At 38.4% G+C, this 25,082-nt stretch overlaps 1 protein-coding gene across 4 annotated transcripts in view; it reads left to right on the forward strand.

Moving 5' to 3' along the window:
* Positions 1–25,082, forward strand: part of ZMAT4 (zinc finger matrin-type 4) — a 756,701-nt gene that overhangs the window by 86,139 nt on the left and 645,480 nt on the right. The window lies entirely within an intron of this gene.

Here is a 25,082-nt window from a genome sequence, read left to right on the forward strand (position 1 = left end):
ACTATTTCATGAAGGAAAAAACTGTGACTGAGTCCTGTGAATTGACTTGTTCAGGGTCATCTAGTGACAGAATTCCTATGAATATAAGGTTTCCTCCTCCCCCCTTGCCACCCACCCCACACACACAAAAGGAGAGATCTTGGGAAAATAAGTCTTGTTTTTACAGTGACCTGGGACTTCAGGCTTCTTGCCAGTCACAGCAGTGTTCCTTGGGTATTCCACCACTCAGTCAAATTATTGCTGGAAGTGCTGAACTGCTTTGGGAGAAAACAGCAGAGTTGAAGGTGAACACTTTTATCATTAGTGGGTTGCTTGAACAACCCTTCCTTTGGGAGTATAAATGGCTGCTTTGGCATTCCCAAATCCTAAACATTTAGAGGAGAAATTGAATGAGCTTTTCTCTAGCAAAAGAGTTGTTAGGGTAGGAAATGATGGGGCAGGAGTTTTGGGGTGTTAGCATCACCAACTGGCTTGGCCAATATTTTTTCATATAACCCAGTAGTTTCTTATTGATATAGAATGTTCTTACCCTTACATAAAACAATTTTTGATTTTGATAATTCTTGGGAGTAGTGGTAGCGAGAGGAGAATCTTCTTAAGATATCAATTTATTGGACTGGTGCATGAAAAGAGCTGTACCTGAAATAACAAGAGTAATAGCAAAGACTTGTATAACCCTGTAAGGTTTTCAACGTGCTTTATATGTATTATTTCATTTGATTCTCACTCTGTGAATTAGGTGATAATATTTTTATTTCATATATTGGAGACCTGAAGTGAAGATAGTTTAAGTAACTTGCCAGAGTCACACATCCAGTTGCGTGTCTGAGACAGGACTTGAACTCAGGTCTGTCTAACTCCTACTCCACTTAATCTTTTCACCTATCACCAAGCAGCCTCCCAAGTCCATCATTTGCATGCAAGTTTTGATTTCAGACATTTGATGACTATGTGACTTTGGAGAAATTAATTAGCTTCTTATAATCTGAGGTTCTGTGTCTATCAGACAGGGATGGTGCTGCTTGCTCGTAGGGTTTTGAGGAAGATCTCCAGATATAAGGTTCAAGAAGAAGTTTGTAAAGCACTGGATAAATGTGATCTAGTTTTTTATTAATATGTAATATCATTCTGTTTAAGACAGGGCATATGCAATTATGAAGAGATCCCAAGAGCGGGCTATACTGCTGCCATTATTACTAGTTCAGAGATTGGGAACATCCAGCCAGTTTATAAGCTCAGGAGAGTTTGGGCTTCATTGGCATTCTACCAGCAAAGGATAAATACTATTAGTAATTCTAACCCCATCCCTGCTTCTGATACACATGACTTTCCCTATGTTCTCATGCATTTGTTTGGAAACATGGCACAGGGCACCTTTTCCTTGTAAAGAGAGGTTTTCTGAAGAATGTTGGCCTTGGTTGATGCTGACACATTTGGCTCTGTATTCATGGACTCAGTTCCCTTCAGACTGTGCAATGCAAAACATCGTATAAAACTTGGAAGTTATCAGTTATCAGTTGCTGCTATCCTGGGACTTCAGGAAAAGGTTGATTCTGTCAGCTTCTCACGCAGCTGCTAGATATCCATATTAAAAATGTCATTTTTTTTTCAAAGCAGTCTTACACACGATTTCATCTATATTATTTAATTTTCATCCAGAAAATCACTGTGCTGTATTGAATGTTTTGCTATTTCTTAACAGAGCCAGTTTCCCAAAACCTAGAATTTAAATAATTTTTGATAAAAGATATTCAGGATCTTTATTTTTAGAACCTGATACTTCATAAATACTGGCATTTCATATAGTCCAAATCAGCTAGCACTCTTCAATTCTTGATGTGTTGTGACACATAGTTCAACTTTAGAGAGAGATAATTTGGTAGACTTTGCCAGTTGTCACCTAACATGCTACAGGCTATCTCTATATTTTCTCCCAAATTCAAATAACACTGTCACTGTGGATCAGAAAACTAGTCACTTGAGAGAGTCCCTATTGCTCTTCATTTGGGCTTCAAAGAGGAGAATAAGACATCCTGCACTGGGGTTCAGGAGGTCACATTGAGCGGTAACTGCGAAAGACTGGAGAATCCTCAAATGATAAAGGACGAGGCAGGATGTGGGCCCGCTTTGACCTCTGCTGCATACGTGATGCCAGTGCTGATGTACCATACTATCAGGAATGCTATCACAAATCCATTTCTTTTTTGTTTTAACCCTTACTCTACTTTAAAGGTACAAATTCTCCTTAGGTGGGTTATCCATTAGCAGTACACATTATAGATGGTTTGTGATTTTTCAGCATCAGTAAGAATACTAGGGATTTGATGGTAGGAATGGCTGAAAGGTGAGAAAAGAAAGCAGAACAGAGAGATGTGGCATTTTGATTAAAACACTACCAATATCATAATTTTATCAAGAGCCAACTCTTCTAGAAACTCAGAGCACTGATGATTGTGCTCCCAGGGCAAATTTCCTTTTCTTAATGCCTAAAAGAATTTGGTCAGATTTCCCAGGAATGGAATGGCCTAAATTCAGTGAATTAAGGTTATTCCAATTGGAGAATAAATCAGTTGACAGAATTTTAGTGTCCAGTGCAAGGCTTTGTACTCAACTCAATAATTACTTAAAAATGGACTGAAGGGATGAATTCATCTGAAAAACAGATAGGGATCTAGAAAGACAATCTAATCTGGTGATCTGCAAAATCAGGTCTATAAACTACAGTCAAGGGATCATAGAATTTTAAAATTGGAAAGAATTTCAGACATCATCTAGTTACACTGAAACCCGAACAGGAATCCCTTCTTCCACTCCCAAGCATGTAGCTCAAGGCTTAAAGTTTCTGGAGGTGGGAAACTTACTACCAAATAAACAACAAGCATTTATTAAGTACTTACAGTGTTCTAAGTACTATGCTGGTGGTGAAGATGAAAGAGAAACAGTCCCTTCCTGTAAGGATTATTTTTTTTATCAAACACAGAGAGATGATATATACCCATACTGGTTTACATAAAACATCACAGAGCTCTAAAAGGTAACCTTAGAAGGGAAGGCACTAGAAACTGGGGGTGGTAAGCAAAAGACTCATGCAAAAGCTGATGCTTAAACTGAGTCTTAAAGGAAACCAGGGATTCAGAGAGTCAGAGAGGAGGAGAGAATGCATTCTAGGATTGCCAAGAAGAGAAAAGGGAGAGGAATCTAGAACAAAAGCATACAGATGGCTCTGTTCTAGGCTCTCTTCTCTTTTGCTTCTATAATAATAATCTTACCAGCTGCTAAGGATTCAGTTAACATCTCTGTGCAGATAACTCCCAGATCTCTATGTCAAATCCCAGTGTTCCTCTTTCTCAAGTTCCAAGTTCATATCAATGATTGCCTAGGACATTGTGAACTGGATGTCCCATAGCCATTTCAAAAGAAACACTTTCAAAACTGACTTTTATCTTCCCTAAAGAACTCACTCCTATTCCAAATTTTAAAGGAAATCAGCATCCTTCTAATTGCCTAGGCTCACAAACTTACTGTCATCTTTGTTGTCACTCACCCTGCCTACACAATCAATGGCTAAATCTCATCACATCTTGTCATGTGTCTGAGGAATAGTAGGGACTGGCTTTTGGTTGAACCATAGCATGCATGAAGGCTGGTTGGGGTGGAGGGAAAACTACTATGTAATGAGGCTAGAAAACTGAGTGGTGACAGGTAGTGAAAAGTATTAAGTGCCAAAAAAGATTGTGGTTGATCCAAGAGATAAAGGTAACCACTAGAGTTTATTGAGCAGGAGGATAGCATTCCTGCACTTTAGGAAGACTAGTAGAAGGAGAGACTTAAGACAGGAAGATTAATTAGGAGGCCATCACAGTAATTCAGATGAGAAGTGATAGGTACCTGAACTAGGACAATAGAGATGAAGTAGAAAGAAGGGGACTTAAGGGAAAGTTAATGTGGAAGAAGACATGATAAAGTTTGGCAACTGATTGTACATGTGGGGTGAGCAATATCAAGGATGACACCAGATTATGAGCCTGAGTAACTGGGATGATAGTGGTCTGCTTAATATATAAGTTTGGGAAAGGAGTGAGTCCTTTTTATTTTGAAAGACAGACTTTGGTTTTGAGCATGTTGTTTTTTAAAATACCTGTGGTACATCTAGTTCAAAGTGTCCTAGGCAATTGTTGACATGGACCTGGAGTCTGGGAGAAACTAGGACATGTAGATCCAGAAATCATCTCCATAGGGGAACTGATGAGATCACCAAGAAAGATAGTATGGAGACAGAAGAGAGCCTTAAAGTACACCCATAGTTAGGAGGTATGATATAGATGATGATCCAATAAAGAAGCTTGAGAAGGCATGGTCTGACAGGTAGAAGCAGAGCCAAGAGAGCAAAGCAAGCAAATCCATGAGACAGACTATTCAAGAGGGAAGTGTGATCATCGGTGTAAAAAACTGCAGAGGTCAAGAAAAATGAGAACTGAGGAAAAGCCATTATATTAAGCAATCATTAGATCACTGGTAACTTTGAAATGAACACTTCCTGTTCAGTGATGAGTTTGGAAGCCAGATTGTAGACTGTTTGGAAATCAGTAAAAGGAGAGGAAGTAGACAAACTGAGTATAGCTAGGATTTTCAAGGAGCTTGGCTATGAGAGGAGAAATATTAGATGGTGGCTTATGGGAATGATAAGAGGGCTTTTTTAAGGGTTTTTTAAGGGGATGAGACCCAGATACATTTGTAGACATTAGGGAAGGAATCAGTAGAAAGAGACAGAATGAATATTAGGGAATGAAGGAGGGACAGTAACAGAAATCTGCTGGAGAAGATGGGAGGGAATGGGATCAAGAGTAGACATAGAGGTAACATACCACTATTCTGATTTGTAGAGATTATGGTAAGCATGCCTTTTACTGGGTACTCATGCTCTTTCTCTTCCCAGTGGCAGGCCATCTGTTTCCAACAAAGATGGAGTTCAGATGACTCCAGGAGTAAGTTCTAGTGATCAGATGGATGACTGGGGCTTCCATTGGGTTTTTGAAGTTTTGGTTGGTGTTCAATTACCTGAAATTATGATAAAAGGAAACTACCAATCAAAGGTAATGCTATTACCAAGTGTTTATTGTTTACCAGATTTGGAGTATGTAACACATATCATTAGCAGCTGTTTAATCAGTTGTTTGCAGACTTGGGGAGCACACACATCATTAGTAGTTATTTACTAGATTTGGGGGATACACACACATCATTGCCAAACTATACACAAGTGTTTTTCTTATTACAGAGAAATGACTTACATAACAACTACTTAATCTCACAACATAGGCTTAAAACAGAGTAGAGATGGTCATGCTAACATAACATACTGAATTCTATTATACTCATCAACCTCAGCAGTGGTTCTTTCACATCTTTAATCTTCCTCTTATTCATGACACAACTTAAAATCCTGTTATTGTTTTTATTTCCTTGGCATTCTTCACCAGCCTCAGATTTTTAAAATATGTAGTGTCATGGAATTATTTTATATTTATATTACTTTATTTTATATATTTTAATTTTATATTTATTCTTATTTTTACATTTATTTTATTTTGTCTCTCTACATTATTTCATATTTATATATATTTTATATTTATTTTTCATTCTCTGTCCCTTGCTTCTATCTTCCATATAGGTCCTTAAAAACATCTGTTAGTTGATGAGTTCCCCATTCCTCCATATTTCAGTCCTGTTTTATCAAAACTCTCTGAGTTAAAAATAACGTGGGTTCAAATTATTTGCATCACACAGACAAGGTACGGAAGATATTGCCATATGCAGTTTAAATGAAAAAAAAGATGTGTTTTTAATGGATTGCAAGGTCAATGACAGTCAGCAGCATGATATCTTAGAAAAGAAAGTAATGTAGTCTTATTCTGCATCTGAGACATATAGTTTTAAGATCTTGGGAAGTAATAATTTCTCTGTACTCTATCCTGGTCAAAGTACATCTGGGGTACTTTGGTCAGTTCTTGGCACTGCATTTGAAAACATGACATTGGTAAGCTGGAGAGGAGAAGAGCTATGATGATAAAGGACTAGGAGAGTACTGCATATGAGGATCAATTGAAAGAATAGGAGATGTTTAGCTCAAAGAAGAGAAAACGCAGGTGGGACAAAGTTGGTGTCTAGCTACTTGAAGGACTCTCATGGAAAAGAGAGACTAGACTTATTGTCACTTGATTCCAGAGGTGAGAACTAGGAGCAATAAGTGGAAATTATAGAAAAGACAGATCTGTACTGGATGTAGTGAAACCTTTCTCACAGTTAGGGCTGTCCTAAAGTGAATGAACTTCCTTTAACTGCTTCATTATTTGTCAAGTATGTTTTAGGGGGAATTTTTATTCAGGTACTGGTTGGACCAAGTTCTGTTTTCAAATTTCCCTTTCACTTTGTGATTCTGTGATTCTGGGTTTGTATGAAGACCTTCCAGGTGCATAGACTGGCTTTTTGTAGCATCAAGTTATTAACATGGCATTACTTGTATTTGCATTCTTCCACATTTGTCTCTCATCAAAAACTAGACCATTTTGATTAATTCTGGTTTTAAATATTGATTTTTTTTTGGTTTGTGGTTTAATGAAAAATGGGAGTAGATAGAGGGAGGGTAGCCTGATTCGTATTAAAGTCATTCTCAAACTGAAATGCTTAAGAACCACTGATCAAGTCCAGTGATGGCCATCCTAAAGTTCTAGGGTGCTATAGGACTCTTCAAAACTTCTACTATGGCCCTTGTAATAAGGATGAAACAAACAAAAAGAAGATTATGATTATAAATTATAATGGTGACAAGAAATTCTTTGTCCTTTAAAAGACCTAAAATCAAATTACATTGTAGAGACACATAAATAATGCAAGCACATATTGGATCTATTCCATATAACAAATGAATTAAGTATTAACATTTTGAAGAAAAAAGTTGTTATGGCCCTTTGTCAATGTCACTAATGAATTGTCTCTTTTTCATTGTGAGGGTGCTACCCTATCCCCAACCTTTTTCTAATTCATCCATCTACCTCACAATAAGCTGGTTCCTAGATGATAGAGGATAATTATTTTCCATTTTATTGCTGAAGATCTCAAAGGAAGAAGAACACAGAATTCTGAACGTGAAACATTTTGTATTGGAAAATTCTTCATTTAGCTTAACCTCTAAATCTCTTGCTTGTATTTCAAGTTGTTGCACAGTCCAACTTCAGAGCTAATGTGGGGAATGAATGAAAAAAGACATTACCTCCACCGTGTAATTTGGTATCTTTGACAAGTCGTCATCTGGGCAGTCTTTTAATGTTTTCAGGTATGGAGACCTATTGCTTTCATTCTATCAGACATTCAGAAGAAAGAAATGAAAGCTGAATTCAAATCCAACCTCTTATTTTTGCTAATTGTGTCACTCTTGGCAAGTCACTTCACCTCTATGCCCCAGTTTCCTCATCTGCAAAATGGAGTCGATAATACCTATAGTACTTTTCTCACAGGATGGTTCAGAGGCTCTATTAAGATCACGGATATACGACGCTTTGTAAGCTTCAAAATGCTCCATATGTGTCTTTATTTTTTCCCTAATATTTTACCCCATGGATCTTTCTTTCTTTCACCTCCCAACTACTCTCAGCTACTCTTACTTTTCTCTGAAGTTCACATTGACCCTATGCTTTTATACTTCTTTATGTTCACTGTATGATACCATCAGGGTGGAACAGATCAAACTGTGAGCCCACTGAAGACAGTCACTGTATCTGATATGTGATTTGTATAGTTTAACACAGAATCCTAAAGAAATGATTTTTTTCACTCTAGTTGCTGACAGTGACAATGAGAGAAGGTTACCATGGACAGGATGAAGGCACTTAGGCTTTCCTTCTTGTAAAGCTTTAAATTATTTTTGTCATGGTAGGGCGTGGAGAAGAAAAAGAGGTAAAGTTCTGTTTTCTGCAGATCTGGGCCCTCTGATCCTTTTATCCTCAGAAGGGAGGAGAAACCATCAAGGGCAAGTTATAGGAAATTGTGGCAGCTGGGATCTTTCCCTTCTCTAAGGACACGAGGCCAAGACACCTGTACCTTTTCCCATAAAAGTTTTCAAGTTGCTTGATTTGACTATTTTAGCAGCTTAGAATCTGAGGTAGGAGGGAGGCCTTGAAGGCAGGCATATGACTTCACTAGCTGTTTTGCATAAATCTAATTTCCCGGGGAAAACAGAATCCTTCTGAAGTTGTTGAGGTCAGGCACAGTGAGGCAGGCATAGGCAGTCCTGGCCCAGCTGGGGAGAAAATAGCATTTACATAGTGTTTATTCTCTCCTCAAGGGCAGTTACAAAGACTCTTTGGGCTTTAGAAGTTTTCCCAGTTTATTTAGGTGTGGCAACAAAATGGTGCTCAGTAGTGGTGATGATATTTATAGCTGCTTGGTTCTTCTGGTCTCCCAGTAATGCCTCTGATATAGTATGTGTTCCTGGAACTGGGTCAAGCAATGGTAAAAAAAAAAAAAAAAAAAATCCAGCGTAGGGATAATTTGAGTCATCTTCAAATCTTTAATCATATGGTTTTGAAGGAAAAAGAGGAAGATACAGAATATGAATGAGAACAAAAGAGGCAGCCTGACGAAGAAATTTCCAACAGATCAATCACTCAGTCAAACAGTATTTATTAAGTGCCTACTATGTACCGGTTATTGGAGATAAAGAATGAAACAATCCCTACTTCCAAGGAGCTTACATCCTAATGGGGAAGAAAACAAGTACATATATGTATACACACATCTGTCTGTCATCTGTCTATCAATCTATCTATCTACAGAATAAATACATATTACATAAGGCCAATAAATACAAAGAAGGATGGTTGCAGATGGTAGTTCGGTGGTGTGGTTCAGAAAGGCTTCAATATATTTTAATGGAAGAGAGGCATTTCATAAGAGGGAAATAAGGAGGAAGTACATTTTAATGCATGGGAGGTAATCTATTGCTGGTGCTTTGGAAATAGGACTGACCTCTATATTAAGCAAAATGTGCGCCCCTGATACAATAGCACTGAAGTAACATAAAAAAACCTAATCTGACCCCAGTGACCTGCTCTGGTATCTCAAATTCCCATCTCTAGAGTCATCCCACTGGGGCCAAGGGAAGTTCTCTGTTCAAGTGCAAATGTGTTACCAGTAGAAGGGTGCCAGATTAGCCTATTAAATCTTTAGTCATTAAAAAAAAACAACAAAACTTTAGCCTTTTTTAGTCTATTTGATAAACTAGCACCTGAAGTGAAACCTGAAGGAATGGTAAGCAGAAGAGGGAGGTCATCATCTCTAATTCTGTAGAGAATAATCTCTCTGTGTTGTACCCTGAGCAGATGAAATCTGGAGCATTGTATTCAGTTCTGGGAATAATATTTTAGAAAGAACACTGATGAAAGTGAGCATCTTCAGAAGATGACGAGCAGTATTAGTGAGAGAACTGAAGAACATGTCATTCAGGAAATGGTTGTGAGAGGTTGGTACCATTAGTCTAAGAAAAAGAAGAGACAGTATGGCACAGTGGAAAGATCACTGACCTTAGAGTTTAGGGACCTAGGTGCAAATCTTGCCTTTCTTACTATCTGGGTGATGTTTGACAAGCCACTTAACCTCACTAATTTTAAGTTCCTTATCTGTAAAATAAAGGGAATTGGACCAGATGGCCTAATGGGTCTCTCTCGGTCCTTAAGATAACACTTGTTGTTGTTGTTGTTGTGTGTGTATGTGTGTATGTGTGTATATGTGTGTATGTGTAATAATAGTTGTCGTTAAGCATTGGAAAGGCTTTCACATGTGAAAAAGATTAGACTTGTTTGGCTCAGTATAGACTAAGAATACATGGAAGATTTCATAGAGATAGATCTAAGCTTGATATAGTAGATATTCTCCCGTGCCTGTAATTCTTTCCCTTCTGCCATTTTCTGGCTTCCCTGGTTTCCTTCAAGTCCCAGCTAAAATCCTGCCTTTCACAAGAAACTTTATTTAGCTTCCCTTGATGCCTAGTGCCGTCCCTCTATTTAATATCTCTTATTTATCATGTATTCACACTTATGTACATATATGTATATACATACAAGTATACACATATGTATGTATATTATGTATAGCACATAGATAAATGTAAATAGATAAATGTAATATTTATGTAGTTTGTACATAGTTATTTGTATGTTTTTTCCTCTATTAGACTGTGATCTTTGTGAGAGGAAGAACTGGTTTTTGCCTTTCTTTGTATTTCCAGTTCTGACACATAATAGACATTTAATACATACTTGCTGACTTGAATTGACTTAAATAATGAACTATCTAAAAGTGTAAAGGATTGCCTTGGGGAGGAAGTATTTTCCCCCTCTCTGAAAGTTTTTGAGCAGAGGCTAGATGACTACATGTTCAAAATGTAGTAGAAGGAATTCACAATGAAATATCACCACAGGCTCCTAATTCATTTCTTCCACTCTAATCTCTCCCTGATCTAATCTATTCTACATGGTACCACAAAACTAAACTTCCTAAGGTATAACTTCATGTCTCTGCCCTCCTCCTAGGCCTTCTATGACTTTACATTCCAATAGGAGCATATCTCAATATTTTAGCCTGCAAGGTTCACCAAACTTCTGGCCTCCCTACCCCACTTATTTTTTTAAACATTGTCCTCTACTCCTTCTCTACTAAACCTCATTCTCCAGTCAAATTGACATCCTTAAGAATGTCTTATCCATTCTTGGGTCTATGTCTTTGTGTATTCCATCTCTCTTCCTCTGACATTTATTTCCTATCCTATCTCCATCCCTGCCATCTTTCAAGTCCTATCTGTTTCATGGAGTAATGTACATACATTTAGTGATTTCGAGTTTTCATAGTGTTTTAGAGATGTGATTTCATTTAAGCTTTCCAATATCTCTGTGAGGTAGGTGCTAAAAATATTACTATCCCCCTCTTACATTTGAGGAAATAGACCAAGAAGTACCAAATGACTTGACCTTTGTTAATAAGTATCACAGGAAAGATTTGAATTCAGGTCTTTCTCACTCTAAATCCATGAATCTCTCTACTATGATACACTGACTTTTAATTGATATTTCCTTCCCCTGAATTTTATTACTAATCATCTATACCATTTATTTGGACTCTTAGATGGCTTTACTAGTGATTTCTTATGTGTATTATTGCTCAACAAGAGGCTAAATTTCATCATGATGTATTTTGTATTTTATGTTTTGTTACTCCTCGCACCTAAAATACCTAGTAAGTACTCATTGAACATTGGTTGATTGTTAATATATCATTTTATATTGGTTGATTGTTGAAAACAGGAGGTGATGACACATCAAAGAGTATAAGGCAGTTTTGGCTTAGTGAGTTAGCTCCAACTCCAGGGTCATTACAGGGGTACCTCTGAGAGTACTCTATGGTTTGGGGGGTATATGTTGATAGACTGGCTTCATTTTAACAGGATAGATTTACAAGGATAGGGGCCATGAGAAATAGCATGGTGAGAGGGGCGGTTGGGTTAACATATCTTTTTTTTCCTATCAGGGAAAATAATAGGAGATAGTCAGCATGCAAGAACCAAAAGCAGAAGGGTTGACCATGTTTTAAAGATACAGGTTAGCAGTGGTATTGTATAGAATTCAAGAGGCAAAAACAAATAATGTGGTGTAAGGTCAGACAAGAGTTCAAGCAATTGAATGTCCAAACAAAATGGAGCTCCTAAAGAGTTAGGTTTCCAAGAAGTATGAATGAATCATCTATCATCATACTATTATTCTTATTTTGGTCCAGAGTTTAGGACCAATATTTCACCCCCACCCTACTCTGTCTGCTAAGTTCTGGAGTGGACAGCTCCTGGTCTCTGTAATAGGCACTGATTTTGAAAGAAGGGAAGTTGATTTGTAAGGGAACAATTCAAGACACACTTTTCTCATTTTCTGGCTTTGTCAAAGACTGGAACTATTTGGAAAATGCTGTAGCTTTCTGTTACTTCAGTGGGAATTGGTCTGATCCTCAATGGAAAAGTGAAAGGGCCTAAGCAGCATCTTCTTCTGGTATCTTAAATGTTCTTTGTGGTAAGAACAATTCCTTCTGGTAAAGGCACCACAATTTCCCCTGTTTGTAATCATTCAGACACAGCCACTGGAGAGCCCACAGGGCTTTGAGTCATTTGCCTGTGAGTTCTGAGGGTCATCAAAGCAGTCCAGTGGAAAAACCAGTAAATGCCTCCATTCTGCTCCAATGAGCTCCATGAGGATTTGGAACATTCTGGCTCTGGGGGAAAAACACCAGAGCTTGTCAGAAAAATAATTCAGGCACACACAGCTCCTGGGTCCTGATAGACCTTTGTCAAAGAGTCTAAGTTAAGTGGGCAGGTGGCCAATCCTTGAAGTGTAGTGTCATTTGAAAACAAATACAAACAGCAGGGGGCAAATAAAAACCGTGAATATCACAGTGATCAAATTAGCCATGGAAGTTAGAAACACTGTACAGTATTCATTTGCAGCACAGGCTGCACTCTGGCAGTGCCCTTCCTGCCCTTGGACTCTTACCTGTCTCACAATCAAATTCATGTTAATCTTCTAAACAAAGCAACATATCTAAAGGGCAGCTATGGTATGGCTAAGAGAGCATTATTCTGGAAACAGATGACTTAGATGCAAGTTTTGACTCTGCCACTTAGTACTCGTATGACCTTGGACAAGCCTTTTTATGTCTCCTCATCTCAGTTCCCTTATATTTTCTGATATGGGTTATATGATTATATATAAGGAGTATATGAACTTTAAGATTCCTTTCATTTCTAATAGGCTAAGATCTGGTCATCAAAAATCAGAAATTCATCCATACTCATGCTTTCAGAGGTCTTCTCCCTTGAACTTTCTAAATGTTTTCATCTTCAACTCCTTTTTGTATGCCCTGCCCCATTCCCCATTTCTCTTACCTTTCTTTCTTGTTTTCTGTCTCTGTCACTCTCCCTACTCCTTTTCTCCCCCTTCTCTCTCATGTTTGTCTCTCTCTCTCTGTCTCTGCCAATCATACACACACACACACACACACACACACACACACACACACACACACACACACACACACACACCTGCTCATATGCCTCCCAAACATTCCACCTGCATACCCTTGTGCAATCTGGCATAAGCTTTTCTGCATAGGTAGTAGAGTGCCAGGTATTGTGTTACTTTGTGTTTGCAGATGTTGCTTTCTGATCTTTGTGCATACACAAAGCTTTCTCTACTATATCACACACTCTGTTAGCAGTCATAGGGCTTAGAATTGGAAGGGGCCTTGGAGATATGCCACATACACAGTATGGTTTAGTGATCCAAGTGCTGGATTTGGAATCAGAGGATTTGAGTTTGGATTCTGACTCTGTTATTTTCTGCCTATGGGGCCTCAGGCAAAGTAATTTCCCTCTCTGGACCCCAGTTTTCTCATTTATAAAATGATGAAACTGAATTAGGTAGACCATTGCTAAAATCCCTTCCAGCTCCAAATCCTGTGATGTAGATCCAACCTGTTCATTTTATAGTTGAGGAAACTAAGACCCAGAGAGGAGAAGTAACCTACTCAAGGTCACTAAGATAAACCCATGGAAGATGTAGGAAGGAATTGTATCTTTCACTCTTTTTCATCTTAATGTCCTCCTCCTTTCTACCCTTCAAGTATCTACAGGATCCAAGCTTATCATTCCTTTCCCCCACGTCATCTGCATGTTTTTCAGCCTCTGGGCAAGTCATTGAGCCTTTCTGCAAAAGAAGTAGATTGGTATTTTCAAACCGCCAACCTCCCAGTTTAGGTAGGATGAATGGAGAGTGAGATAATGGCTTTGAAGTGGTTTTAGCTTCTATCAGAAAAGAAAATATGATCTGTAAATACATATCAGAAGTAGTAAGGATCAGACCCAGTGGGGTTAAAAAACAAGGAGCCTAGGAGCCAGTCTTAGATTTTAGGTGTGGTTCAAAGATGGGCATGTTTATGTGACTTTAAACAAATCCATTTACCTCCCTGTGCCTCAGTTTTATTGGCTGTACGAAAGGGAGAATTGTTACTTCACTCTTTCTACATCACAGGAATGTTATGAGTCTGAATGAGGTAAGTAGGAAGCTGCTAAAAATGTTAGGGGTGGAATGGGGAGGGAGAAACGATTTAGAAATGAAGACTATTGTTATCTTTCTTAATACTGAAAGCCTTGTAAGCACTCTAGTTAGGAAATGTAACATCCTGTATAATTTCTCCTAAGGAGCACAGGGTATTTTACCTCTTTCATCTTTACTACCACAGTGGGAGATAGGTGGGTGGAGAAATGTCAGTCCTTATAAATATGTTATTGATAAATAATGGTAGTGCTTCCAAAAAGCAAAAGGAAGGACTGCTGTTTAGCTGATTCTCTGGTTTGGCTACTTCAATTTTCTTCGCCACTTGCATTTGGTGCGAAGCCTGATTCAAAACAAAACACATGTTGAGAGCATTAGCTAGTAAGCACTAAGGGCCATGGGAAGAGTCCTGGGCTTTGAGTCAGAACCTCGGTTCACCATCGTTTAACGTCGGCCAAATTGATTCCTCTTTCTAAGATTCACTTTTTTCTTGATTTTATTTATGGTGGAATAAATATTGATAATGTGGGATAATGAAAATAATTGGAATAATACCTGACTGTTATGTAGTCCCTTAAGGTTTACAAAGCACTTTATTTATATTCAGTTTAAAGCTCATTTGAACCATAGAGAACTCAAAGGTATCACTGCACCTATTTCACCAAGAAAAGTTAGATGCCTTCCCCATCCATGACCACCCAGGTAATAAGAACGAAATATTTGAACTCATGTCTTCCTTACGCTGGAGAAGGATTTCTTGCCCACTTTTCATTCTAGCATTGAGTTTGTTGTCTTGAACATAGTATGGGCTTAGTAAATGTTTCTTTGACTTGGGTTGACTATATATCTGGGTCTAGGTCTTTGAATGAGGCTCTGAACAGCCAGGCATCTGTAAGGCCTAAACCCAGTGATGTGTGATGCCAACATTTAGGTCTCTCTGTAAGTTTGGCAGCACCTGGGCCTGCCGGCAGTTTTGCCATCTGTCAGACACGAAATGTGTGACCTGTTGGACTTCAATTTCCAGTAAGTAGTAAGGCTGAAATATTTTCCAAGGGTGATTCTCTGGAAATAATAAGAGGGAACCAAGTGACTCTAGGCAAACATAATGCAGATTTGTTTGGAGACCGGAGCTATGGGTGGGTAAGAATCTTCTGAAGCGGGGGCATATTGTAGGGACAACATAGCATAAGGGCATGAAGAAACCCCTAGCCCTTCCATCCTCCATATAAACCTCTGACTGTGTCTCAGAAATATCAGCTGCCTGAGGATCATTAAAAGACTTGGGAGAAAATCTCCTAGGAGCAAGGAATTTTTTTTTAAAGCTGTATATTTTTTTAAATATTATTTATTTTAAATATTCTTTTCTTTTTAAATTCCAAATTTTCTCTCTCCCTGACACTCCTCCCTCACCCACTGAGAAAGGCAAGTAATGTGATATGAGTTATGCATATGAAATCATACAAAATACATTTCCTTGTTAGCCATATTTAAAAAAAAAAGCAAAAAAATGAAGAAAGTGAGATTATACTTTAATTTGCACTCAGAATTCACTAATTCTCTCTCTGAAGGTACATAGCATTTTTTTCATCATGAATCCTTTGGAATTGTCTTGTTTTATTGTATTGATCTGAGTAGCCAAGTCTTTCACAATTGATCATCACTGCAAAATTGCTATTTCTACGCACAATGATCTCTCAGTTCTTCTCATTCCACTTTGCATCCATTGAATATAGGTCTTGCCATGTTTTTCTGAAACCATCGTCTTCATAATTTCCCCACAACACAACAGTACTCCATCACAATCATATGCCACAACTTGTTCAAGTTTACACAGAGAATGAACATCACAGGTGGGTTTCAAATCCAGGTCCTCTGACTCTATAACCAGTGATCTTTTCAAGTTGTGTCACTCCCATTGTATTGTTGAATGCTCTTAAAACTGTCTGATCATGCTCCCCTGTCAGTAAAAAAAAGTCAGAAAACCCCTCACCAAATATTTATATTTTACTCGTACAAATTACATACCTGTATAAATGTACTAATTCTCATGTACTTTTCAAATTATATACAAAAATTAAAACTAAAAAAGAATGAGATAAAGGAAAATAAATGTTTAAAATATCATGTATTTTATTTGATTTGATGGCACAAAAAACTCTTTTGCTCTCATTAAAAAATTATGCTATTTTAAGAGTGATAGAGTAGTATGATCGAATATGCTTTATTATTATTTTTCTAATTTTGGTTTAAGCCTTTGTGATATAGCAGTTTGAAGGGCTGATCTCATGTTCAGTTTATTTCAATACTTGGTTTTAATGGCTGTCAAAACTGAAAAATGCTGCATCACATAGATTCAAATTAAAGAAGTATACTGTTGTCTGTATTTACTAAATCGTGATATGCATTTTTCAGCCTACTAGTTATGCAAAGAGTTTTGTTAAACAGTAAATTTCCATCTGCTCTAATGGGGAAATTAGTCATGGTCTCTGGAGATCAAGCAAGTCCTGGGTCTAGAATCTGACTGTTCCTGATAGAGGAAAGGATTCAGTCACAAGGCAGAGGGCAATATACTTGCATGAGGACTGGTTTTCTGCCAGGAGATGGTCTTTACTTTCTTCTAAGCTCTCTGATGGGTCAAGGTGTGTGTGTGTGTAGGTTCTTTGGAGTAGTGTTATAGATGAGAGAGAGAGTTCTGTGTTTGGCTACTTCAACCTCAGGTTCATTAGTAACATTAGCCACTGTCACCTCTTATGTAAGGGTAGCAGTGGCTACTAACATTCTCAGGAAGTATTCTTTTCCCAGTCTAACTTGTCCTTCTGAACCAATGGGGGCCCTGCCATCCTCACCTTGGGAGAACATATACCATCCATCCTCTCTTGATGGAGAGATCCTGGAAGAGTCTTACTCCTGGAGAAACAGGATCTACCTGTCCCCATTGTAGCCTACACCCCACTTTGGGGGTTTAGGTGGTGTTTGGATGCTGGGTCAGGGGTCATGTGAGGTGCATACTGCTGTATGCTTAACTGCTGCTGGTGGAGACAAGTCTAAGAGGAATTTGATGGAAATTAAACACCTGCCTTTCTGCCTGCCTATCTCTATATTGGGAAAGGAGAAGGAGAGCAGCAGAGGGAGGTCGTGGCTGCAAGGTTCTTCAATAGAGAGGCAGATTCCTCCAATCTAGTAATTTTTCTTTTTTTACATTCATCATGCCTAACTCTTGAGCCTATGTGTGTCACTTTCATACCACAGGAAGAAATTGAGAGAAATGATTATTTATTTCATATGTTAAGAACTACTTATTGAATTAGGACCAAGGATTTTTCTGTTTCTACTTCTTTATCCAGAAATCATCTGATGTGGGAAATCTTAGGCAAAGACTTACTCAGGCTAAGATCTAATCAAAGACAGTGAAGAAATTCTAAGTTAAGGCAAATGGGTAGATTTCTGCTAATTGTGTTTACTCAGACAGGTCTGGGAAAATGTGAATTTTTCCTTTTGTCAGGCAGTTGATATGGAAATTGGTAAGTCTCTTTGACCAAGATTTGGGTGATCCAAGTCCCATATCCCCTGTTAAAATGAGCCCACATCTCATTATAATATTTATTTTCTCATTAATTGTTAACCGGTCAGAACTGATTGTCACCTTCAGCATCACACACTCTTCCAAAGATATATAAACTGTGAACCTATAGCCATGAGGGGTCTTTGACATTTGAGAGTGCCACTGACCTCTTTTATTAATAAATACTAGAATTATTAATAAAATGATTAATTATTCAGAAACAATGTCTCTCAAACTTTTTAAACATCACAAAATAATGAAAATGAAGTTCCCAGAGATGAAATCCTCTGCTTAATATGTGGCAGAGCTGGAATTTGAACCCAGGTCTCAAGATTCCAAGTTCTGGCTGCTTTCTGCACCATGCAGAACTCTTACCATACAGTCCCTGTGACATAGGTCTCAGCATTCCATTCTAAGAACCTGGGGAATTTCAAACTCCATGCAGAGATGTGACCTTCTCCTTTCAGCTCATCCAATGAAACAAAGGAACACTAGATCCTATTTATCACTGTCAGGAGATTATACCTCTCTGGGAATTCATCCTGTACTATATAGCAGCCTGTTTTTCACTGACTCCCCTCCTTTATACCTCCCTCCACTTCAGTTTCTTATTCTTTTCTTCCCAGACAGATGCTTGCCAGACCCCTGCCCTGGACAATGCCTCTCAGTCCCTTTGAGAAAAAAAATAGGAAATAAATTGGGAAAAAGCAGCATGGGGTTTGGGTTGGTGAAATATCAGTGCCTTAGCTTGTTAGTAGGGGCTTTTCATCATTTAGCAAAGAAATATAAAGCAAACAGGCAAATTTAATTACTTTTGAGGAGGTGATCAAATGCCCAGTGAATTTAGTTATAGAAGCTAAATTTGGGCTTCTCAGCATAGGTTCTCAGGTAACTCAGTATAGGCAGCTTTTACCCCCACACATCCCTCCCTGAAAGGGCTTCCATCGTCCAATGGCCTGATGCCCTAGAACTCGGTTCGGCTTTTTGCTACTGTTCGACCTGCTATTATTTACAGATTAGTTCAATTCAATTTAGCCAATGTTTACTTAACATGGACTACAGGCACAGTTCTATGATAGGGCTGCAAAGATCAAATGAACCCAGTGCCCATTTCAAGTTGCTTATATTCTACTGATGGCAATATACTATATGAACAGATAAGTATAATTCAAGGTAGAATGTGTTGGGGGCAAAGAACAAATCCAGATAAAGTGTCCTAGGTTATATTTGAGAATAAGGAAAGCACTTTTGGTTGGAGGTTAGTAGGGGATCAAGGGAAACTTTGTGAAGGAAATGGTGCTTGAATTAAACTTTGGAGGAGGATAAAGGTTTAGAAATGAGAACTGAAATGTTCTAGACATGGGAGATGACATGTGTGAGCGAAGACAGGAGAAAGAGAGAATGTCCAGTTTAGGGGAGCAGCTGGCATGAGATAAGAAATCAGGAGATAAGGTACTTTGGAAGCTAGAAGAGTTTTTCTCCCTTAAATCAATGAGCAGATAGATTTGAGAGAGCAGAAACGAGGAAAGGGGAGGATGTTCCTGTCAATAAAGAAGTCATAGGAGTTATTTAAGGGAGGCATTAATAATAGCTTATATTTATATAATAGCTAAATAATTAGAATTATGATATATAATTGTGTATATATAATTATATAATATAATAGTGTAATTGTCCTTATGCCCATTTTGAAAATGAGGAAATTGAATCTTAGGTGAAAGTGACTTACATGAGGAAACACAGCCAATATTCTAGAACCAGGATTTAACCTCACTTCACTTGGGTTCAGATCTAACACTCCTTCCACTACTCACTAATGCTTCACATGTAGGGTCTTCCTTACCCTAATGTCTTCTCATATTAGAGGTGATCCTGATCTGCCAAAAGCAAGCAAGTTATGTCAGGTCCTATTTAGGTCAAGCACAGGAGAAGCACCAAGCTGTGTGACATTTAAGAACTGAACTAGCTGAGTTTTGCAGGGACTCATAATCAGTGTGTAAGACACTATGTGTGTGTATTTAAATTGCAGCAAAACCAAAACAAAACAAACAAAATGTAATCTGCTTTGTTGGAGGAAAGGGTCCCCCCCGATGAAGTCATCTAGGATACCTTTGAAATGGCTCATTTCTTCAGAAATTGCTTCAGAGGTACAGTACTTCTGAAATGGCTCATTTCTACCAAAGTTGTCAGCCCTAGCCAACTGGCCCGTAGAGGAGAATGTCGTGAAATGCTGACTGTTGCAGCTGTTACAGCTCCCCCTGGCCCAGGCAGGTTTGTTGCTTGTAAGAAACTATAATCCCAAACCTTCAAAGTCAGTGCTGAACAGCTCAAAAGGCTTCTTATATTCCTCGCTGAGCTGAACCCATTTGGCATTTGATTGGTCCCTTCTCCCTACTTCCTGCTGACCTATCTGGGTTAAGGGTCTTTGCTCCTGGGTTCTAGTTTCACTATTGACCCCATTCCTAATTCTATTCCCTTCTAGCCTTGACTTTGTAGGGTAACTAAGACATTTAACCGATATGCTTGAAACATGACAGAACAGACTTTTTGCTCTGTCTTGGGACTATTGAATGTAGGTTTGCACGTTATTCTAGTAGACCCTTGGGGATGTTCACTGTGTCCGGATGGTCTCGCTTGAACATGGACAATTCCCTTGCCTGCAGTCAAACATCAGAGGACAAAGCAGTCCATCTGACAGCACTGTGTTTGCTGCAGTTAGTGAAATGCTCTATCTTTCCAGAAGAGAAGACTTGGAAAATGGCATTCCTTGGTCCTTGAGAGGCTTAGGAATTCTGGGGCAATCCATTTTAATTTCCCTGAGGGTATACACAAACAATGTCTTCCTTTTCTTTGTCATCTGTTGGCAATCAGCAGTGTCAAATCTTGAAAACAAAACCACTTTCTCTGGAGAAACAAAGGTTTGAAAATAACAATGAAGATGCCTTGAAAATTCTTTTTGGAACCACTTGAAATTATTGATCTGGGAGCCTTGCCAGAGATGCTCCACACACACTGTTCTTTAAGGAGACTGTCCAAGTCACAGGGAAATGGGGAATGGAGCTAATTGCAAGGTGAGGCTGCAGATGAGATATCTATTGGTGACTGATATTCTGCTCAGAGATGCACTCAGCACCTGCAATCCCATTAACCAAGACTGAATTGAAAACAGTCTAGTTCCTAGTTTACAACAATGGGTTCCTTCCAGGGTACTGCCTAAGAAGATAAGACAAAGACAATCTAGCTATGCTTTCCTCCCTCCTGTAAAATGAGGGGGTTGGACTACATGGTCTCTAAGGTACCCTTTGGCTCTGGCATTCTTGCGTCACTAAGTGACTGTTAAGCAGCTTCTGGCAGTGCCCAGCCTCCCTTCACCATGGGAGACACTCATAATGAGAGTGATAAAAATAATAATATTGTAATGATAATGGTAATAATTCATACATCAAAAGACTTGTGGTGTCATTGGGATGTGAACTTCCACCATAGATGCAGATTTGCCTTCATGAGTCATTATGAATCCAAAAGAAATGTCATCTAGAAGAGGGTAGGAAGAAACTGTGACCTAATACTTAAATAAGGGAGAGAAAAATGTGGGTTGGGTGTACGTGTGAGTGAATTTAATGTGAGTCACTCTTGAAATGGTACCACAGACAATGACCTGCTTTTGAGTAATACAGATCAGTCAGTCAATAAACATTTATTAAGCACCTACTATGTGCCAGGTTCTGTACTAAGCATGTGGGATACAAAGAAAATCAAAAGACAGTTTCTACCCTCAAAGAACTCATAGTCTAATGGAGGAAAGAGAACAACTATGGACAACCAAGATATAGATACAAGATAAATGGAAAATATTCAACAAAGAGGGGAAACTAAAGTTAAGAGGGACTTGGAAAGGCTTCCTATAAAAGATGGGATTTTAGCTGGGGCTTGAAGGAACACGGATATATGAAGCACAGATGAGGAGGGAAAACATCTCAAAAAGCTAGAAAGAAGAAAATATCAAAGAGAAGAGACTGATCTACACTGTCAAAGGCTACAGAGAGATTAAGAGGTCGCAGGCACAAGGGACAGACAGCCAGGAAGAATGCCCAGAGTTGGAGTGTCTTGTTCAAGGAACATCAAGGAGGTCAGTGTCGTTGGGTGAAAGAGTATATCGGAAAGTGTAAGGTACAAAGGTAGGGTGCTACGTTACAATGGGCTTTGAATGCCAAAAAAGGATTTTTAAATTTGATCCTGGAATTGATAGAAAGTCATTGGAATTTATGGAACAGAGGAGTGACATAGTCAGATTTGTGCTTTCAGAAAATCACGTTGTTGGCTAACCAGAGAACAGACTGGAGTAAGTCCATACTTGTGGCAAGCCAACCAACTATCAGGCTATTGCAATAGTCCAGGTAAGAGGAGCTAAGGGACTGCACAAAAGTAGTGTCAGAAGAGAGAAGGGGGCATATCTGAGAGATATTAAAAAGGTAAAATCTTGGCTCTTCTCAGCAATACAAGGTTCTAAGACAACTCCAAAAGACTCATGATGGAAAATGCTATCCACATCCAGAGAAAGAACTATGGAGTCTGAATGCAGATGGAAGCATACTATTTGTTTTCTTTTTTGTTTGTTTTGTTTCTTCTTTCTTGTAGTCCATTCCATTGGTTATAATTCTTCTTTGCAACATGACTAATGTGAAAAAATGTTTAATGTGAATGTGTATATAAGAGCCTATATCAGATTGCATAATGTCATGGGAAGGGGGAAGGGAGAGAAAATTTGGAACTCAAAAGCTTGTGGAATTAAATGGCGTAAACTAAAAATAAATAAATAAATTTAATTTAAAAAACAAGGTAAAGTCTACTATGGGTCTTAGTAACAGATTGGATACAGGGGCAGAGGAGGATAAGGGAAACTAAGGAGTTATGACTAATATCTAAGTTGGGAGCCTGGAGGGTATTAGTACCTTCAACAATCACAGAGAAGGTTGGAAGGGAGGAGGTTTGGGTGGAAAACTAATGAATTCCATATTGAACATGCTGAGTTTAAGATGTTTATAGCAGTGTCATCAAACTCAAATAGAAAGAGGGCCACTAATCTGCATGTAAGGATCCCAGTGGGTCACATATTGACTGTTTTAAAATATAATGTTACCTATTTTATTGCACTTTTTATTTTGCTAAATATTTTCCCATTACATTTTAATCTGGTTTGGACTGCACTTGGGAATACTGCAGACTGCATGTGGCCCACAGACCATGTGTTTTTGATACTTCTGGTCTGTAGGACATTTATTTTGAGACATCTAATATGGCAGAATGGAGATCAGCAGAAAGGTGAGGGGTGGATAAATAGATTTGAGAATCATCAGCATAGAGATGATAATTGGAAGCAAATGAGATCACTAAATGAAGGAGTACAGAGGAAGAAAAAGGATACGAATGTCCAGGACAGGGCCCTGTAGATCACCCATGATTAGCAGATGTGATCTGGATGAAGATCCAGCAAAGGAGACAGAGAAGGACTAGTCAGATAAATAGGAGGATAATCAGGAGTGAGTACTACCTCAAAAACGTAGACAGAAGAAAGTATCAAAGACAAGAGTGATCTATAGAGTTAAAGGCTAGAGAGAGGGTACGAAGAATTAGACAGGAAAAAAGTGATTGAATTTGGACATTGTTAATTTTGAAGAGAGCAGTTTTGGTTGAATGATGATGTTGAAAGCCAAACTATAAAGAGTTAAGAAGAGAGTGAGAGGAGCAGAAGTGGAGGCATCTATTGTAGATCGCCTTCTCAAAGAATTTAGCCACAGAAGACAAAAGAATTATGGGAAAATAGGTAGTGGGAATGGGTGAATCAAGTGAGGGTCTTTTGAGAGGATGGGGAGACCTGGACATACTTTTAGACAGTCTGGAAGCAGCCAATACATAGGAAGGGATTGAAGGTAGATGAGAGGGTAGGAATGATTGAGGGGACAATCTGTTGTAGGATATGGGACAGAATGGGATCACTCACTAAGCATTTGTTAAGCCATCTTGAGCTTCTGTGATTTTGGTGATTATCTTTTAATGTTGTATGTCACCTGAGGACCAATCTAGTTAAAATCTATTATTGGGCACAAATTTGAAGCTTTGCACTGGCTGGAACCTACAAATCTTTGACATGTTGACATATTCTATTGGCATAGTATTTTGAAAGCTTTTAATGGCAGAATAACAGTATGGTGCTTTATGCATGGGGCAGCTAGGTGGTGCAGTGGATGGAGCTCTAGGCTTGGAGTCAGGAAGACCTGAGTTCGACACTTATTAGCTGTGTGTAACCCTGAGCAAGTTACTTACCTCTGCCTCAGTTTCTTTATCTGTAAAATGAGCTGGAGAAGGAAATAGCAAACTATTCCAGTATCTTTCCCAAGAAAAGTCCAAAGGGAGTCACCAAAAGTTGGCCACAACTGAACAACAAGTTTTATGCTTACAAATAAGACTAATTATTGTCAGACTCAAGCCTAACTTTTCTAAGGTGTTTAATCTACTTTACTACATTGCCTCCACTCTAATACTGACCAGTTTACTAACTAGCATGTGATTTCAAGCAAGTCTCTTAAACTTTTTGGGTTTCAGTTTCCTCACCTCTAAAACAGGGGCAATATTTCCTGCTCTATTATTCCAGAAAGGCTATAAATCTGTTCATATTCTTTGATCCACCAGTACCACTACTAGGTCTGTATCACAAACAGATGAAAAAAGAGAAAAGGACCTACTTGTACAAGGGTATTTATAACAGCTTTTTTTGGTGGTGGCAAAGAATTGGAAATTGACGAGGTGCCCTGCAGTTAGGGGATGACTATACAAGTTGTGGTATTTGATAGTGATGGAATACTTTTGTGCTGTAAGAAATGAAGAGTAGGGTGATTTCAAAAAAACCTGGAAAGACTTACATGCACTGATGCAGAGTGAAGTGAGCAGAACCAGTAAAACGCTGTATACAGTAATAGCAATGTTCCAGAGACAGAAATGATGGAATCTGAATGCAGATCAAAGCATACTGTTTCTCCCTCCTTGCTTCCTTCCTTTGTTTTCTTCCACAATATGATAAATGTTTTATGTTTTATGTTTTATGTGATTGCATCTGTATAACTCATATCAGATTGCTTACTGTCTCAGAAGGGGAGGGGAAAGAGGGTGAAAGAAAATTTGAAACTCATAATTTAAAAAAAAATCTTACAATTGTTTTTACATGTAATTGAGGAAAAACTTTAAAAAAAAGGTATGCCAGTGATAAGAGAAATACAATAAATATAATATAACCCTAAAAATATTACCTGTTCTATGTATGTTTTCTCTGGGGAAAGGAAATGAGTTAATGTACATGTGAGCCATTAAAAAAATGAAAA

The sequence above is a fragment of the Notamacropus eugenii genome, chromosome 1 (genome assembly GCF_028372415.1).
Source record: "Notamacropus eugenii isolate mMacEug1 chromosome 1, mMacEug1.pri_v2, whole genome shotgun sequence".
Taxonomy (NCBI): domain Eukaryota; kingdom Metazoa; phylum Chordata; class Mammalia; order Diprotodontia; family Macropodidae; genus Notamacropus; species Notamacropus eugenii.